This window comes from Rhipicephalus sanguineus, chromosome 11 (genome assembly GCF_013339695.2).
Source record: "Rhipicephalus sanguineus isolate Rsan-2018 chromosome 11, BIME_Rsan_1.4, whole genome shotgun sequence".
NCBI lineage: Eukaryota > Metazoa > Arthropoda > Arachnida > Ixodida > Ixodidae > Rhipicephalus > Rhipicephalus sanguineus.
In genome coordinates, this window is record NC_051186.1 from 58,089,681 (window position 1) to 58,110,273 (window position 20,593).

General features: G+C 41.8%; 1 long non-coding RNA gene across 1 annotated transcript; it reads left to right on the plus strand.

The window, feature by feature from the left end:
* The first annotated feature begins 4,271 nt into the window (after window positions 1–4,271).
* On the plus strand, window positions 4,272–18,943 carry LOC125756313 (uncharacterized). The gene is made up of 2 exons (XR_007414360.1): window positions 4,272–5,395; window positions 17,062–18,943. It is a non-coding gene; the product is annotated as an uncharacterized LOC125756313 (long non-coding RNA).
* Window positions 18,944–20,593: the final 1,650 nt, after the last annotated feature.

Consider the following 20,593-nt stretch of genomic DNA (forward strand, 5'->3'; position numbering starts at 1 on the left):
GGTATTCCTAGTAATGCACTGCAGTATCACTTGATAGAATCAGGTAAAAGAATTCAGCACAAGATTTGCTGCTTTGATCTTTACATGATAATGCAAGGTATTGTTCCGAGAAAGCTCCCGCCATAAGAATCCAGGAGAGAAATAGGACATCCCGCAGGGGCGCCTGCATTTTGCAAGCGTTTGGTGCGTTGCGACACCACGGACCCGAGCACGTGGGGGTCTGGCGCCCCCATGCTTATCTTTGGATAGCTGGACATTCTCCAAGCTTCCAAAAAAAATCCTTACAACTTGGTTGATTCTTTGAATTGGGACCCTTAATAAGGTGACCCTCACCAGGCCACATAACAAATTATAGTTATGCACTGGAAGTTGTTACGTGCCCAATAGAGAGCATTCACGCGCTGTCGTGGGCTGGTTGTTATGGTGCTTGACTGCTGACCCGCAGGTCGCGGGATTGAATCCCGGTGGCGGCGGCCGCATTTCGATGGAGGCGAAATGCAAGAGGCCCGTGTGCTTAGATTTAGTCCTCTGCTACGGCGTCTCTCACTATCATACAGTGCTTTTGGGACGCAAAACACAACAATTATTGGATATTGTAATAGCATTCTACCGCAAGAATTTTTTAAATTACTTCATTACAAGCAGATAAAAAGGATGTTTTAAAGGGGCGTGCAACCCTGATGTGAGGGTTTGAGCTTCTCACCTTTTCCACTTGCCCTGTATAGCCTTTGCAAGCTAAACACCTTCTCTGCGTACTCCCGTACCAGAGCCGGAGAATTGCATGATGCACACACATCAGCTCGTCACACACACGTTGTGTGAGTGACATAAGCCATCCTTCTTTCTCTGCAGTTTATGCTGCTCTGTATGGGGTGCAGCGCAGCACCTTTAGCTATGTAGCGCACTCGGTGTTGTGTATGTCATCGCCCCATCTTGGACCAGGGCACTTGCAAGGAGAGGAGCAGACGACATTAGACTTGATATTTTCGTTTTTTCGGCAGCGCGTCACGATGTAACTCTTGGCAGACACCATCGTGAGTGCACAATGTAAGCATTGCACTTGTCAAGTCAAGATGGCCAGATCTGATGAGGGGCCCTTTAAGGCAAAGGTTAGGGAAAGTGAACCACTCCACTTTCTGGTTGATCGCACAACTGTCAGATTTGCTGCAGTGTTTACAAATGTTGCAAAGATTTGCAGCATACACTCCTAATATTTTCTTGTAGCATGGATACTACACCTTCAAGTCCAAGCCAGAGCCCACAGAATATTTGTCTTAAAGGGCTGCTGAACAAAGAATGTTTCACTTCATCCATGTATTAGCGTAGATAATTTGGAGGTGCTCCTTCTGTGACACCATTCCTTATGGGACTAAGTTCTGCTAGGAAATGTCAATTTAGCTGTTCGATTATCCCTTAAAGGATTGTCACTTGTAGAACTTCTGTGCCTGTGGATAACTTAGCTACTGTTGCCAGACCATAATTTATCGCAAACTGTCACTCACAGCAGCTGCACTGGGCGATTCCTGTTGTAGAGATGAGCAGATTTAATTGGTCCAGATGTTCAGATGCCCTCAATTTATGTAAAGCGCATGTTATTCTTTTGTGCTGAAGGCCAGACAACTCTCTTATTTGCAGCAAATTTAGAAGCAGACAAAGATTCTAGATGCAAAAGGTTCTAAATGAAAGTTTTTTTCATTCTGGACAATCCAATGACCCAAGGCTGTTGTTAACAGCAATGTGAGTGCTAGGGTCAAAGTCTAGAGCAACTTACAGTTCCACAGCCAGCTGTCAGAAGTTTCAGGTTATCTTTTCTTGGACAAATGCAGTACAGTGGCAGACATGTAATATTAAAGGGTCCCTGCAACATATGCGCCATGTTTGTTATAACCAGAAGTGCATCCCGCAAATGCACTAAGTAAAGTTGATTGATGGTTGAAATAACGACACTCGCTCATTTAGATGTTTCGGTAAAGTACGGCAGTAGCACTCTTCTGCATTTTGATTTTGCCAGCGAGATCGGTGAGATTTCATCACTCTGCTAAAATTACCAGCAGTCACCTGTTGTAAATCTCGGAGCACCAATGGACTCTTTGCAGGAAGGGCTCGATGTCTTCCATTTGATCCGACTGTCTGTCTCCACTAATTAAAATGTTTATCAAATTCATTTCTTTATTTTCTGTCATAATTATATCTCACGTCATCTTAAGATGTCTGTCAAATATCTCACTTCCGTTAATTTAGAGGATTTTGAGACACATGTTTCTTGAAACACCTAGTGTAGTAGCAATATTGGTAAACCTGATGATTTTGCTTGTGATTTTGTTCACTGCTGATAACAATTTGTTTGCCTCTTTTTTTTGCCGTAGGTACAATGTAAGGAAACATCAGACTTTCAGGTCACTGTTGAATGGAGAACATCATGTGAACTCCTACTGTCTACCTTTCCTTGAATATGTCATTTTAGTTTTTGTTAATGGCTGTGTTTTGTAATTATCACACTTATGTGCAACTCATGCTTTCTGTGGTTTGCTTAGTACACAATATGATTTCATCTTTTTCCATGATGCTCATGCGTTTGGTTTCTTTAGTGAGTAGCATATTCATTTACTGGAGCCTCCTTAGTACAGTGCTGTTTTTTAGGTGCTCCAAGAGAGTGTAGCACATTGCACGTTAAAGTTCATTTATTGTACCCAATATTATGAATTCTCTTGTTTCAAAGGAAGGAAATCGAAATATGATGTTTTATTTTGCTAAGTATTTCTGAAATATGTTTTCTGTATCTGGGAGAGGGCATCATTGTTAGGTTATTAGATTTCTTTTTATTTCGAGCCTTTTATTTTATTCTGTTCATTTACATTTACCAGAATAGTAGCTTATGGTCCGTGAAAGCAATTCTACATTTTGTAAAGCCGTGCACATGCTTGGATTCCTTCTGGTGTTCTGGTAACACAATTACGTGAAAAGGGTACAAACTAAAAACCTCTAACAGCATGGTCGTATTTGTTGCCCTTGAAAATACGAATTTTCTTGGTGTTTTAATTATAGTGCTCAAGAATTAATGAGTTCTACCTCAATTGTTCTACTTCACCTTGTTCAATGTGGCATACCGTCTGGTATAGTGCTTTTTACTGCATGCTTATGCATTAAAGGTATTTCAAAGGATAACACATTGTAGCAACACTGTAGAAGGCAATAGGTTATGTTGAGTGTATTTTCTTAGCAGCAATGTGTTTCGCTAGCTTGGTCTTTTGGTCATTGCACATCGAGCAGATGTAGAAGGTTGGTTAACCAGTTAGGCCTTGTCTGATATGGCCTTGAATCCTTGTTCAGTGAAGAATTGGTATCAGTTAACATTAGTCTCATCTCATTTCCGAATTGTGGCTACAGTGGCTGCATTCCTGTGAAAGTAAAATGTGAGAACAATTGTGTGCTTAAAATTCCATACACACGAAGGAACCCTAGGTGGTTCAAATTAACCCAGGTTTCCCCGCTACATCACGATTCATAGTCATAGAGTACTGTTGCCATGTAAAACCCCAGAATTTTAAGTTTATTTGCTTTTGAAAAGAAAAACAGCGTTTGACTGACCCGTCTTCTTTTCTTTGTGCAGCTTCAACGTCTTTCGGCCATTTGACAACTACGGATGCTAAGAAGTCACCTGGGGGACGCCGTCACCACTGTAACTTGTGTGACTATGCGACTGACAATGCAACGCACCTGAAACACCACATGACGGTTCATACAGGCGAGCGGCTCTTTAAATGCCACTTGTGCCCAGAGAGCTTCAAAGGAAAGAAAGCATTGGATGTCCACTTGCGCAACCACACGGGCAAGCGACCATTTAAGTGCCCCTCATGTGCTCAAAGCTTCGCAGCTATGTCATCATTGAAGAGGCACATTCGCACGCACACGGGTGAGCGGCCGTATAAGTGCCCTTCGTGCCCAAAAAGGTTCTCGAATAATACCACATTGAATCGTCACGTGCGCATTCACACAGGCGAGCGGAAGTATAAATGCCACCTGTGCCCCATGAGTTTCTCCATAAAGCACACATTGGATGACCACTTGCGCACCCACAGTGGTGAGAAGCCATATAAATGCCCTTCGTGCACCCGAAGCTTTTCGCGAAAGTTCGCACTGAAGCAGCACATGTACATCCACTCAGTCGAGCAGCGATATCAGTGCCCTTCATGCCCCCGGGCATTTAAGCAGAGACATGGCCTCAAACAACACTTGCGTGAGCATGCACTACAGTGACCATTTAAGTGTAAGTTCTGCTGTTAGAGCTTTCTAAAGCGATGCTTTTTATGGCTAAGCGAAAGGTAAATCCGATGGTCCTGTGTACAAAGAAAACTCCTGGCATGTGTGTGTCACAAGAAATTTAGGAAGCCCCACTACTCGCTCCTGGTCCACCAAAAATGAAGTCGTCTGCGGGCAAAACCATATGTGTTGCAGAAATCGGGCGAATACCACTACTCACTTCTAAAAATGAAAAAGAGAATGTACGTGCAGCACACACCAATTAATATTTCTGTTATCTTGTTAATTGAGAAAGACAATATTGATTGATTGGGATTAACCCCATGACAAACACCGGGGCAGCGCATTTCACCTTCACTGGTTAACTGTACGGGGTGCTTGGGCATCAATTTTTTGTTTGTAATTTCACATTTGACTTGTAGTTCCGGAGCACTGTTACTAGGGTCTTTTAGCCTGTACGTATACTTTTTAACGTTACCGTGTTACCGGAATACTGGATTGCATTTACCGTGTTACCGGAACGCATGTTTTAGAAAAGTTTTAGCTCGCCATACGTAAACGTTTACGTACGTACGTAAACGTATACCTTCACGTTTGCGCAAACACTAAATGGTGATGATAAATGCATTTAAAATACATTTAAGTTAGATAATATTGAATTACGCTGCGGCAAAATCATACGAGAGGTTTTTAGCATGTGCAGTATCCCAGTATATGCAAAGGAATGTAGCAATACTGGGTTACCGGACGATGGTGTCGACAGCTTGTGAAACTTCGTGCAACCACAGTTATGGAAACGTTTGTTTTTGCTTAGTGTTTTTGAGGGAAAGAATTATTAAAAAGGCAACTCATTCGTAATTCTATCGCTGCAAGGCATTTACATTGGCAGTGGAATGCCCGCTGTTTCTGCAATAACGATTTTGTGCTTGCCTGGTTCACCGTGGTTCCGCTACATGGCGCCACCTATCCAGCCTGTCGGGCCTTTCGTGTTTATGAATTCGGTATTGAAGGTTGCTGTAGCCTTGGTAATCCGGCTGAAACAAGGTGATCGTAAGTGGCGCTCGCACTTCGGCTTATTTTTACTCGGTGGCTGGAGTCTCCGCAAAGCGCGCATCGCGATTAGCCACGAACGAAGGTGGATTTGCGAGATAACGCCGTAACCATAAAAGCTTACGTTCCGTAAAGGTTTGCGCATGCGCAGATTCCATCCGGTATCCGGTAACACGGTAACGAAAAGTATACGTATAAGCTAAAAGTCCCTACTGTGCTGAGCTACGTAGGGTAATAATCCTTTCATTAGTTTCACTCACATAGTTTCTTACAATGATACCTAGTGGGGAATCTGGTGCTAGTGTCTACGCGCGCTCCTTGAGCAGCGCTTCAACCACCATGGGAATGATGGGAAGTACAGGCTTCGGATTTGCTTCGGATGGATTAGGTTCTTGAGATTCGCGAAGCTTGTTTGCCGAGTGCAAAACAAAACAGTATGAAGTTATTTCCCATTACAACTTGCTTGATTCCTTTGTACGTAAAACTTATTGCAAAAAGTTTGCTTTACCGTGAGATGGAACTGAAACCTGGACAAATTCAACCACCAGGGCCACCAACCACCAGGGCCACCAACCACCGCCAAATCTGGAATACAATTGCTCTGCAATTGTGTTCCAGATTTGGCATCACAATATAATGAATCATTTTCTTTACAACACTTAAAGCAAATGCTCTTGTCATTCCCTCGAAAGTACGCATTATCTGTTTATGGAAATAACAGTACCGCATTGAGTGAGAAACACTTAAATTATCATCTGCTGCGATGCCAGATGAGTCTGTCCATGTGGCCTGCCCCCACGCATCTCTCGTTTTGTTGTGAAGTCGAGTCAGAGGAGCGTGACAGTGTGTCTACTTTGCTTCGTCGTCGTTTTGCAGTCGATTTGAAAGAGTTTTGAGAAGTAGCGCTTATCACAAAACGTGAACTCTATGCAATTTCCTGCACTGGGATGGGACGCTACGTCTATGCGCAGCGGTGAGTGCATAACGCTTTGCTAAAGCTTTCAAATACAACCTGTAAAGCTGCAACGTGGCAGCAAACCAAGAAACCTAGCGGTCTTCAGCCTCTTTGAACAACAAAGCCAGTGCTTGAGTGCGTTGCAACGCACCCCACTGCCCACGCCTCGCAAAGAACGAAACTGAAACCGTAGAAAAAGATCTGTAGACAGTCCTCTAGCTAACGAAATCCAGTCCGAAGCCTGTACTTCCCATCATTCCCATGGTGGTTGAACGATCGCAGCGCCAGATTCCTCTCTAGGTTATTGTACGAAACTCTATGGTTTCACTAGAGCAGCATTATCCGTGCGGTAAAATGTAGTCAAAACATTTAATTTCTCCATGATTCTTTACAGTGTTCTTTGCTGACCAGATGAAGGTTTGCTATGTCATAAGTTTAAAAATTTTGCAGTGGCTTAGTGGCTTAGCGGCTACGCCAAGATATACAAAGCGTTAGCAAAGGTTCAGCTGATTATTCTTAGCTTTCCAGATTTGTCTAGGATTATTAGTCTTCTTCTGTTCATTCTTCGTACGCTGAACTGCTAATTGCCAGGCAACTACTTCGGGATCCAATGAGATAAGCTTCTCAGCTCTTCTGCGCCGTCGAGCAGCATTTGCGCTCTCCTTCTCCATGGCGTTACCCACCTGCAAACGCCAGTCAGAGGCGCAGCGGCCACAGCGCAGTGTCAGACGGCGACTGCACAGTAAAGGCAAAGAGCGCGCGCACCAGTGCCACTGTGTCTACGACGTCACTCCTCTCGAATGTGGCGCAGATCAGCAGCGGCGAGCCGCGCACGGCGGTGGCGGAGTCTGCGCGTGCGCCGGGGTCAGCGTGTCTTGCGTGCCTACAATGCCACTCCTCCCGAACGCGCAGACCAGCAGCGGTGAGCTGTGCCCGGCTGTGTCGGAGAGCGCGTGAGATGCCAGCTTTGGTGACCCAGCTGTGTGACATCACTGACCCTGGCGCATGCGCAGCACGGCTCACGATGCTCCACGCAAAATCGACTCCGGCTAGGCAAGTGTAGCTAACGCTACAAAATAGTACTGGTGTGTAACCACAGCTTTACATTGACAACTCCAAACCCTTTTTGCAAGCCACTCATTTGAACACACATAAAGGTAGCACTTTTATACCAGCAGATGGCTAACTTTGTGGGTGTGCCTTTTGCAGTAATAAGATTCTCAATCGGGTATCTCCATATGCATTCCTCATGTGTCATGGCATTCTCGTGAACTGGAAAGTGTTAATGCATGTACAGTAGAACCTTGTTATAACAGACACTGATATAGTGAAATATCGGTTACAGTGAATTAAATACGAGCTTTAGGGGGTTCATCACACCTCATTTCAGTGACATTTAGTTTTATAAAATATAACCGAAAATGCGAGAGGCGCCGGAGTATAGGCTGCAGCAAACAAACATTTGGTTCACACAAAGCTCGATACCTGAAGGGTAGCACCAAGACAAAAATAAATATTGGAACACAACCATATTTTTATAATTGTTGGAAAAACTTGCAGAAATCTTGGTCATACAGCGGAAAAAAAAAGTGCATTCGACAGCTTGTGCCAACGTGTGAACCAATTAGTCTGTTTCAAGCCTAAAAGAATGCGTTATTGTATGTAGCATTTTTACATTAGCCATATTGCAAATTTGTTATAGCCAATTTTTATCTCCTTGGTTAGAACGGGTATCTCGTATAACGAACTAACTTATTGTTGCGATGCTATTTCGTTATGACGAAGTTTGATTGTACGAATTAATATAAGGGCTCTGCATGCAAAATCTCATAATTCATGTAGTGGTTCACGTAATGTCCAAGTGCGATAATATCCTGTAACGCCCTGCACTCGGTATGCTGCGTGATCTCGAAGAAATGTTTTCAAGAGAGCATGCCGCCATCACGCACCTACAGAGTGGAGGAGGAGGAAATGGAAAGTAGTGCGCTGCATGAATGTAGGAAAGCTATAAGCGCAGTTGCGTAGGGGAGCGAGAAGACAAACACATGCTTTTGCGCATGAAGCTGAAGCTAAGGATCCATCACCTTCGAACTGTCTCTACACACAACAACAACGGGCATAGGACGCAGCGCCGGCACTCTACCTTGCAAGTAATCATTGGTGGTTCCGAAGAATACGCAAGCTAGGATTAAGATTGCTGGCCACTTCATGTGTGCTTTGATCGCAGTCCTCCTAATCTCTGTGCGCCTGATAGTGGTGCTTGCGACGTCACAGAGCAGCGAGTGGTGATGCTGCCTGTTTGCTCGATTCTGTTTGCATTGTTCCTCATGGCTGCATTGTGAAAGCTTTTGTTTGCATTCATCGAGTGACATGCGTGTTTGCTCTTGCACGCGTAGCACCGCTTGTTAAGTTAATTAGTATGGATACTTTTTCTGCCACGTATTGGGCTGCTAAAACTACAAGCCTCACTTTGTATGTAGCATTCTAATGAGTTGCTATGTTTATCAGCACTTGCTTCGCCTTTCGAGCAGAGTTATGACTTCTTGTGCGCTCTTGTGTGTTGAAATTAAGCTTTCTTCACAGGATGATTTAGCAGAACCTAACAAGTTGTTCCATTGTATTAGGACTTAGGTGTTGCGACCCACGTTGAATGGTGCACGGTCTTCTCTTTTGACAGTGGGATTACAGCAAGTCATAGTGTCCTTGATTTTGTAATATTACTTTGTACTGGTAATACATTTGAGATCACTCATTCACTAAGTTCTTTTTCTGAGGACTTACGTATGTCTTCGGTCAATACCAACTGTTAGATATCTCACTAGCACATTTATTGACATCTGTCTGTATTAACATTCTTGAAAATTGGGTACTATTTACATGTCTACTAGAAAAGCTTATTGTATGTGGTTCTACGTGTAACAATAAGAGGTTGTCTTTTTCACATTTGGCTTACACTAGTATTGTGACTATGTTTTGTACTTTTAGGCTTTTCTGCAGCTCTTTTTTTTATTGCCTTTTATTATTATGCTTTATATTTCTTGTATTCCTCTTGCATATAACCATTTTGTTGCAACCGTTTAGCGTTTAACCATTTGTCACTTGATGTATGTTTTTCTAGGCTCAATAAATTACTCTGTTTTGTTATTATTATTCATTTTTTTTGTATTTCAGTGATCACGCTAATAGTATTTTAATAACAAGCGCCTTATTTTGCTCGATATTCCCACGTTAGTTTCGTGATGGCATCGATATGCTTATTTATACTTGCCATTGAATGCATTTGTGCAGAAGGAATTTCATAAGTAATAATCATTACTGTGACGAGCTACATAGGATAATAATCCCTTCATTATTTTCACTTCAGCATAATTATGCATGCGGTAAAATGTATTCGGAACAGTTCATTCCTCCTCGTGATTCTTTACATTGTTCTTAGCTGACCAGATGAATGTTCGCTATGTCATAAGTTTGATGAAAAACCATGTATTCGTACTAGTGAGCAACCGCAGCTTTACATTGTCAACTCTGAACCCTTTTGGCAAGCCACTCGCGTGAACACACATGAAGATAGCACTTTTGTACCAATAAATTGCCAACTGTGTGGATGTGCATTTTTTAATAATGAGAGTCTTAATCAGGTTTCTGCATATGCATGCCTCATGCTTTATGGCATTCTGGTGAACTGGAAAGTGTTAGTTGAAGTACAGTTGAACCTTGTTATAACGAACACTCACATAGCAAAATATCGGTTACAGTGAATTAAATACGAGCTTTAGTTGGTCGCACCTCATTTCAGTGACACTTATTTTTATTATGTAACCGAGAATGGGAGAGGCACCGCAGCATCGGCTGCAGCGAACAAGTGAACAAACATTTTAGTTCACACAAGGCTCGATACCCGAAAGGTAGCATCAAGGTAAAAATAAATATTGAAACACAACCACATTTTTGTAATCGTTTCAAAAACTTGTGGAAATATCGGTCACCTAGCGCAAAAAAAAAGCACATTTGACTGCTTGCACCAACATGTGAACCGAAGATTCAATTTCCACTGGGAGACTGGCAAGGATTACCGTGTTTATAGTTGGTTTGAAGCCTAGAATAATGCATTTTTGTAGTAGCATTTTTATAATAGCCAGATTGCAGATTTCTTATAGCTAATTTTTATCTCTATGGTTAGAACAAATATCGCGTATAACAAACTAATATATGGTCCCGACGCTAGTTCGTTATGAAGAATTTTGATTGTACAAATAATATAAGGACACTGCTTGCAGAATCTCGGAATTCGTGTAGCGATTCAAGTAAAGTCCAAGTTTTGTAATATCTTATAATGACCCACACTCGGTATGCTGCGGGATCTCGAAGAAAAGCGTGCAAGAGAGCATGCTGCCATCACGTACCTGAAGAGTGGGGGAGGAGGAAATGGAGGGGAGTGCGTCGTATGAATTTAGGAAAGCTCTAAGCGCACTTGCTTAGGGGTGCGAGAAAACAGATACATACTTTTACGAATGAAGCTGAAGCTAAGGGTGCATCATCTTGAAACCGTTTCTACCCACAACAACAATGGACGTAAGATGCAGTGACGATGCCCTACCTAATCTTTGGTGGTTCTGAAGCATGCACAAGTCAAGATTGCTGGCAAATTCATGTGTGCTTTCTGTGCAGTCTCCTCCTGATATCTGCGAGCCTTACGTTGGTGCTCGCTACATCACCGAGCAGCGAGTGGCGATGCTTTCTGTTTGCTCGGTTCTGTTTGCATTCTTCGTCATGCCTGCATAGTGAAAGCTAGTGTTGACATTCATCTGGTGATCTGTGTGTTTGCTTGTACACGCATGACACTGTGCATGTTAACTTAATTTGTATGGAATTTTTCCTACTACGTATTGTATCGCTAAAACTATGATCCTCACTTTGTATATGCCTAGTGTTCTTATGAGTTGCTACGTCTATCAGCACTTGCTTCACCTTTCAGGCAGAGTTACGACTTTTTGTGTGCTCTTATATGTCGAACCTTAAACTGACTTCACGGGATGATTTAGCACAACCTAACAAGTTGTTTTGTTGTACTAGAACTTGGTGTTGCCACCCACATTGAATGCTGTACGTTTTTTTGTTTTTTTTTTTTTTTTGTTTAGATTGCAGCAAATCATAGTGTCTATGATTATGTCATGGTATAACTTTGTACTGGTATTACATTTAAGAGCACTCGTTCATCTTCACTTTCTATGGACTCATGTCTGTACTTGGCAAATAGTAACTGTTAGATATCTCACTAGCATATTTATTGACTGCAGTCTGTGTTAACATTCTTGGAAACAAGACATTTACATGTGCTCTAGAAAATCTCATTGTATGTATCTTTTTCGCAAGTGTGAATATAATGAGTTGTAGGAGAGTGTGAGCGTGGATGCCATATATTGTGGGAGTGAAGCACCATTTCCAACTTTACATACGAGACCATTAACAATGTACGTACACAAATGCAAGTATGTATGTCATCATGTTACTTCAATCTTTTTATTCTGCATTGGCCATTACTTCTATATTTGTAATTGGAATGGATGCTGCCGATCCTATGCCATCATTTCGTCACTAACTAATCTCCTTTGGTAAAGAAGACATTGGAATGCTGTCATATTGCTTCAGGCATACTTAACATTCGTCTTATGTCTCGCTCTGCAAATTTGAGTTAATGAGATGGTAAAAATCTGCCCTTTTAATTGTGGAATGTTAATTTTCATTAAGGTCATTTACCTTCTTAGTTCTCTTACATCTGTGTTAATTGTGCTTTCTGTAGTGTTACTTCGTGAACGTTAGCATGGTGTCTTTTCACTTTAGGCTCACACTAGTGTTGCGACTGTGTTCTGTACTTTTAGGCTTTCCTGCGGCTCATTTCGTTATTTCCTATTGTAATTATGTGTTAGATTTCTCATATTTTTACGGCATACTAGCACTTTGTTGCATCCAATAATTGAGAATGCAACCACTTGTCACTTGATGTAAGTATGTTTTATCCGCTCAATAAATTACTCTGTTTTGTGACTATTATTCATTTTTGGTATTTCAATGCTCGCACTAAAAGTATTCAAGTAATAAGCACTTTATTTTTCTCAGTATTTTGATGTAAGTTTGCTGATTGCACTTATATGCTTAATTTTTTGCCATTCAATGCATTTGCGCTGAAGGAAAGTCACTAATAATTGTTATTGTGGAAATGTGGTGATCTGTCTAGGTTTTTTTAACGCTCATAATTAACCATGGTCTACTCACTGTGTCAGTACCAGAGCGTTAGATGTGCTGTCTTAAAGCAATCAGGTATGTGTATGATTGTTCTTCATAAACCTATAAAACCAATAGAAAGAATTTTAATGGAATCTGCACCATTTGTCTTAGTGTAGGCCATTTTAAGGCGAAACAATTACTATGGTAATGTTACTTGTATTGTTCATGAAGTACCAAGGTTGCAACTTGTATAATCTTAACTTCACTTGAAATCTGGGCTCTTCGTTTTCCATCATTGGCCATTTGTTTAAAGCGCGATGACATAGACTTAGTTGATATTCCCTGTGATGCACTGTTGTGTCACTTGATAGAATCAGGTAAAAGAATTCAGCACAAGCTCTGCTGCTTTGATTTTTACATGATAATGCAAGGTATTATTCTGAGAAAAGTCCCGCTGTAAGAAACCAGGAGAGAATTTGGACATCCCGCAGGGGCGCCCGCAGTCTGCAGGCGTTTGGTGCGTTGTGACACCACGGACCCGAGCACATGGGGATCAGGCACCCCCATGCCTATCTTTTGATAGCTGGACATTGTCCGAGCTCGCAGAAAAAATATCCTTACAACTTGGTTGATTCTTTGAATTGGGACCCTTAATAAGCAGATTTAAATGGTACAGATTTTCAGATGGCCTCATTGCATATATAGTGCATGTTAAACTTTTGCGGTGCAGGCCAAACAACTCTTTTATTTGCAGGAAATTTAGAAGCGGATAAAGGTTCTAGATGCAAAAGGTTCTAAATGAAAGTTTTTTTCATTCTGGACAATCAAATGACCCAAGGCTGTTGTTAACAGCAAAGAAGTGAGTGCTAGAGTTTGTGATCAAAGTCCAGAGCAACATAAAGTTCCACAGCCAGCTGTCGGAAGTTTCAGGTTACCTTTTCTTGGGCTAATGCAATACAGTGGCAGACATGTAATATTGTTAAAGACGCCCTGAAACAACTGCACCATGTTTGTTATAACCAGAAGCGCAGCCCACAAATGCACCAAGTAAAGTTGACTGATGGTTGAAATAACGACACTCGCTGATTTAGATGTCTCGGTAAAGTACGGCTGTAGCACTCTTCCGCATTTCGGTTTTGCCAACGAGATCGGTGAGATTTCATCACTCTGCTAAAATTACCAGCACTCACCTGTTGTAAATCTCGGAGCACCAATGGACTCCTTGCAGGAAGTGCTCGATGTCTTCCATTTGATCCGACTGTCTGTCTCCACTAATTAAAATGTTAATCAAATTCATTTCTTTATTTGCTGTCATAATTATGTCTCACGTCTTCTTAAGATGTCTGTCACCATAGAAAAGGTAATTATGAAGGCAGCGAGCAAATATCTCACTTCCCTTAATTTAGAGGATTTTGAGACGCATGTTTCTTGAAACACCTAGTGTAGTAGCAATATTGGTAGACCTGATGATTTTGCTTGTGATTTTGTTCACTGCTGATAACAATTTGTTTATCTCTTTTTTTTTCCCCTAGGTACATTGTAAGGAAACATCAGACTCACAGGTCACTGTTGAACGGAGAATAACATCATGTGAACTCCTACTGTCTACCTTTCATGAATATGTCATTTTAGTTTTTGTTAATGCCTGTGTTTTGTAATTATCTCACATGTGCACAACTCATGGTTTCTGTGGTTTGCTGAGTACACAATATGATTTCATCTTTTTCCGTGATGCTCATGTGTTTGGTTTCTTTAGTGAGTAGCATATTCATTTACTGGAGCCTCCTTAGTACAGTGCTGTTGTTTAGGTGCTCCTAGTGAGTGTAGCACATTGCACGTTAAAGTTCATGTATTGTAAGTAGTATTGCTCTTGTAGAATGCTCTTGTTTCAGAGGAAGGAAATCGATGAAATATGATGTTTGATTTTGCAAAGTATGTGTGAAATATGTTTTCTTTATCTTGTAGAGGGCGTTATTGTTAGGTTCCTTAGGTTTGTTTTTGTTTCGAGCCTTTTATTTTAATGTGTTTATATACTTTTACCAGAATAGTAGCTTACGGTCCGTGAAAGCAATTCTACATTTCGCAAAGCCGTGCACATGCTTGGATTCCTTCTGGTGTTCTGGTAACACAATAACGTGAAAAGGGTAGAAACTAAAAACCTCTAACAGCATGGTCGTATTTGTTGCCCTTGAGAATACGCGTTTTCTTGGTGTTTTAATTATAGTGCTCAAGAATTAATGAGTTCTACCTCAATTGTTCTACTTCACCTTGTTCAATGTGGCGTACTGTCTGGTATACTATTTTTTTACTGCATGCTTATGCATTAAAGGTATTTCAAAGGATAAGACATTGTAGCAAGACTGTAGAAGGCAATAGATTATGTTCAGTGTATTTTCTTAGTAGCAATGTGTTTTGCTAGCTTGGTCTTTTGGTAATTGCACATCGACCAAATGTAGAAGGTTGGTTAACCAGTTAGGCCTTGTCTGATATGGCCTCGAAGCCTTGTTCAATGAAGAATTGGTATCTGTTAACATTAGTCTCATCTCATTTCCAAATTGCTTCTACAGTGGCTGCATTCCTGTGAGAGTAATATGTGAGAACAATTGTGTGCTTAAAATTCCGTACACACGAAAGAACCCTAGGTGGTTCAGATTAACCCAGCATTCCCCGCTACATCATGATTCATAATCATAGAGTACTGTTGCCATGTAAAACCTTAGAATTTTAAGTTTATTTGCTTTTGAAAAGAAAAACAGCGTTTGACTGACCCGTCTTCTTTTCTTTGTGCAGCTTCGACGTCTTTCGGCCATCCCGCAACTACGGATGCTAAGAAGTCACCTGGGGGACGCCGTCACCACTGTAACTTGTGTGACTATGGGACTGACAATGCAACGCACCTGAAACACCACATGACGGTTCATACAGGCGAGCGGCTCTTTAAATGCCACTTGTGCCCAGAGAGTTTCAAGGGAAAGACCTCATTGGATATCCACCTGCGCAACCACGCGGGCAAGCGACCATTTAAGTGCCCCTCATGCGCTCAAAGCTTCGCAGCTATGTCAGCATTGAAGAGGCACATTCGCACGCACACGGGTGAGCGGCCGTATAAATGCCCTTCGTGCCCACAAAGGTTCTCGACAAATACCACATTGACCAATCACGTGCGCATCCACACAGGCGAGCGGAAGTATAAATGCCACCTGTGCCCCCTGAGTTTCTCCAGAAAGCACACATTGGATGAGCATTTGCGCACCCACAGTGGTGAGAAGCCATATAAATGCCCTTCGTGCACCCGAAGCTTTTCGCGAAAGTTTGCGCTGAAGGAGCACATGGACATCCACACAGACGAGCGGCGATATCAATGCCCTTCATGCTCCCGGGCATTTAAGCAGAGACATGGCCTCAAACAACACATGCGTGAGCATGCACTACAGTGACCATTTAAGTGTAAGTTCTTTCAGAGCTTTCTAAAGCAATGCTTTTTGTGGCTAAGCGAAGGGTAAATCCGATGGTCCTGTGTACAAAGAAAACTCCTGGCATGTGTGTGCCACAAGAAATTTAGGAAGCCCCACTACTCGCTCCTGGTCCACCAAAAATGAAGTCGTCTGCGGGCAAAACCATATGTGTTGCAGAAATCGGGCGAATACCACTACTCACTTCTAAAAATGAAAAAGAGAATGTACGTGCAGCACACATCAATTAATATTTCTGCAATCTTGTTAATTGAGAAAGGCATTAATGAATGATTGGGATTAACCCCGTGACAAGCACCGGGGCAGTGTGGTTCACCTTCACTGGTTAACTGTACGGGGTGCTTGGGCATCAATTTTTTGTTTGTAATTTCACATTTGACTTGTAGTTCTGGAGCACTGTTACTAGGGACTTTTAGCTTGTACGTATACTTTTTAACGTTACAGTGTTACCGGAATACTGGATTGCGTTTACCGTGTTACCGGAACGCGTGTTTTAGAAAAGTTGTAGCTCGCCATACGTAAATGTTTACGTACGTACGTAAACGTATACCTTCACGTTTGCGCAAACCACTAAATGGTGATGATAACTGCATTTAAACTACATTTAATTTAGATAATATTGAATTGCGGTGCGGCAAAATCATACGAGAGGTTTTTAGCGTGGGCAGTATCCCAGTATCTGCAAAGGAATGTAGCAATACAGGGTTACCGGACGATGGTGTCGATATCTTGTGAAACTTCTTGCAACCAGTCATGGAAACGTTTGTTTTCGCTTAGTGTTATTGAGGGAAAGAATTATTAAAAAGGCAACTCATTCGTAATTCTATCGCTGCAAGGCATTTACATTGGCAGTGGAATGCCCGCTGTTTTTGCAATAACGATTTTGTGCTTGCCTGGTTCACCGTGGTTCCGCTACATGGCGCCACCTATCCAGCCTGTCGGGCCTTTCACGTTTATGAATTCGGTATTGAAGGTTGCTGTAGCCTCGGTGATCCGGCTGAAACAAGGTGATCATAAGTGGTGCTCGCACTTCGGTTTATTTTGACTCGGTGGCTGGAGTTTCCACAAAGCGCACATCGCGATTAGCCACAAACGAAGGTGGATTTGCGTGATAGGGCCGTAAACGTAAAGCCTATCCGGCGAGTAGTTTACGTTCAGTAAAGGTTCGCGCATTCGCAGATTCCATCCGGTATCCGGTAACACGGTAACAAAAAGAAGTATACGTATAAGCTAAAAGTCCCTACTGTGCTGAGCTACGTAGGGTAATAATCCTTTCATTAGTTTCACTCACATAGTTTCTTACAATAATACCTAGAGGGGAATCTGGTGCTAGTGTCTACGCGCGCTCCTTGAGCAGCGCTTCAACCACCATGGGAATGATGGGAAGTACAGGCTTCGGATTTGCTTCGGATGGATTAGCTTCTTGAGATTCGCGATGCTTGTTTGCCGAGTGTAAAACAAAATGATATGAAGTTATTTCCCATTAAAACTTGCTTCATTCCTTTGTACGTAAAACTTATTGCAAAAAGTTTGCTTTACCGTGAGATGGAACTGAAACCTGGACAAATTCAACCACTAGGGCATGCATTGCTCTGCAATTGTGATCCAGATTTGGCATCACAATATAATGAATCATTTTCTTTACAACACTTAAAACAAATGTGCTTGTCATTCCCTCGAAAGTACGCATTATCTGTTTATGGAAATAACAGTACCGCATTCAGTGAGAAACACTTAAAGTACCATCTGCTGCGATGCCAGATGCATCTGTCCAAGTGGCCTGCCCCCACGCATCTCTCGTTTTGTTGTGAAGTCGAGTCAGAGGAGCGTGACAGTGTGTCTACTTTGCTTCGCCGTCGTTTTGCAGTCGATTTGAAAGAGTTTTGAGAAGTAGCGCTTATCACAAAACGTGAACTCTATGCAATTTCCTGCACTGGCATGGGACGCTACATCTATGCACAGTGGTGAATGCACGACGCTTTGCTAAAGCTTTCAAGAAAATACGACCTGTAAAGCTGCAACGTGGCAGCAAACCAAGAAACCTAGCGGTCTTCAGCCTCTTTGAACAACAAAGCCAGTGCCTGTGTGCGTTGCAACGCACCCCACTGCCCACGCCTCGCAAAGAACGAAACTGAAACTGTAGAAAAAGATCTGTAGACCGTCCGCTAGCTAACGAAATCCAGTCCGAAGCCTGTACTTCCCATCATTCCCATGGTGGTTGAACGATCGCAGCGCCAGATTCCTCTCTAGGTTATTGTATGAAACTCTATGGTTTCACTAGAGCATCATTATCCGTGCGGTAAAATGTAGTCAAAACATTGAATTTCTCCTAATGATTCTTTACAGTGTTCTTTGTTGACCAGATGAACGTTTGCTATGTCATAAGCTTAAATATTTGCAGTGGCTTAGTGGCTTAGCGGCTATGCCAGGATATACGTAACGTTAGCAAAGGTTCAGCTGATTATTCTTAGCTTTTCAGATTGTCTAGGATTATTGTAATATTACCTTGTACTGGTATTACATCTGAGATCATTCATTCACTAAGTTAGCTTTCTGAGGACTTACGTATGTCTTTGGTCAATACCAACTGTTAGATATCTCACTAGCACATTTATTGACTGCTGTCTGTATTAACATTCTTGAAAATTGGATACTATTTACATGTCCACTAGAAAAGCTTATTGTATGTGGTTTTACATGTAACAATAAGAGGTTGTCTTTTTCACTTTTGGCTTACACTAGTATTTTGACCATGTTTTGTACTTGTGGGCTTTTCTGCTGCCTTTTTTTGATTGCCTATTATTATTATGCTTTAGATGTCTCATATTCCTCCTGCATATAAGCGTATTCTTTCTGCATATTTCACGTATGCCTCCTGCATATAACCATTTTCTTGCATCCGTTTAGCATTTAACTATTTGTAACTTGATGTAAGTATGTTTTATTAGGCTCAATAAATTGCTCTGTTTTGTGATTATTATTCATTTTTGTATTTCCCTGATCACGCTTATAGTATTCTAATAACAATCACCTTATTTCTCGATATTCCCACGTTAGTTTAGTGATGGCATTGGGGGATATGCTTATTTATACGTGCCACTGAATGCATTTGTGCTGAAGAAATTTCATAATTAATAATCATTACTGTGTAAATGTGGTGATTCGTGTAGCTTTTTCTTTAAATGTACATTGTTACTGGTTACTGCATCTGTACCAGAGCATTAAATGCACTATTTTCAATAGTCAGACGTGAAGAATTGAGCTCCATAAACCTGTAGAACCAACAGGCAAATTTTTAATGGAATCTGCACCATTTATCTTAGTATAGGGTATTTCAAGGTAAAACTATTACCACTGTAATGTTACGTGTATTCTTCATGAAATAATAAAGCGACACTAGAGAGACAATTTCTCTCATATTAGTAAATTCATATTAGTAAATTACTCTTTCACAGTTCCGAAGTAACCACGATATCCACGGGAAGACACTTGGTAAGCGAGAAAACGCGCAAAGATAAAATGCAGGTAGTGATGCCATCTTGGAATTCCTGCATCAAACACCATGACGTCATAGATTTTGACGGCCTCTGCTAGTCCTGAGTAGCTTTTAATCAGTAAAAATGAAGTGCACTGTCCTCTGGGAGGTTACATAGACCAAACATACCAAGTATCAGGAAATCTTTTGCGCCAACATCGCCATAATAGGAGGCATACAATTTGAAATCTGTGACGTGCGCCGTGGCGAATTCAGTGCAAAATTTAAAAATGAAATTCTGACCTTGATTTACCCCTTTATTAATAAGCCAAAGATGGTGAAATTGACGTCATTAGAGTTCTTGGAGTAAAATTTATAAATATAAACTGATTCATTCTTTCACTTTAGTGTCCTTTTAAGGGCGCTACCTGTATAATGTTAACTTCACCTGAAATGTGGCTTCTTTGTCTTTCTTTATTCCATCATGGGTCATTTGTTTAAAACACAATGACAGTGTAGTTTGGTGGCATTCCTGGTAATGCACTGCAGCGTCACTTGATGGAAACAGAGAAAAAATTTACAGCATATCCACGGGTGAATGATGAAGAGCTTGGGCGAAGCTCGTGAAGTAATCATGGTTACACCGTGAAATGTTCGGTGGTTTCGCCCAGCAGTAATCAAAGCGATATGCCGCTTTGATTACTGCATGCCATCTAGCGTGCAGAGTGCCGCTGCTTTTTTTTTGCACACATATTGCACACATCTCTATGGGACAGCGCCATCTAGGATATCGTCACCCAACTGCAGTTTACATGCATCTCTATGGGACTGCGCCATCTATTGAATGATACGGGAGACGTGACAGCGGGGACACGCCGCATGGAGCGACGACCGACCAGGTGATGCTATAAGGAGCTTCGCCCCTAAAATTCAAGCATAAGCTTTGCTGCTTTGATCTTTATATGAGAATGCAAGGTATTGCTCGGAGAAAGCTTCTGCCACAAGAAACCACGAGAGAATTAGGACATCCCGCAGGGGCGCCTGCAGTCTGCAAGCGTTTGGTGCGTTGCGACACCACGGACCTGAGCACATGGGGTTCTGGCACCCCCATGCCTATCTTTGGACGGCTGGACAATGTCCAGACATCAGGGTAGA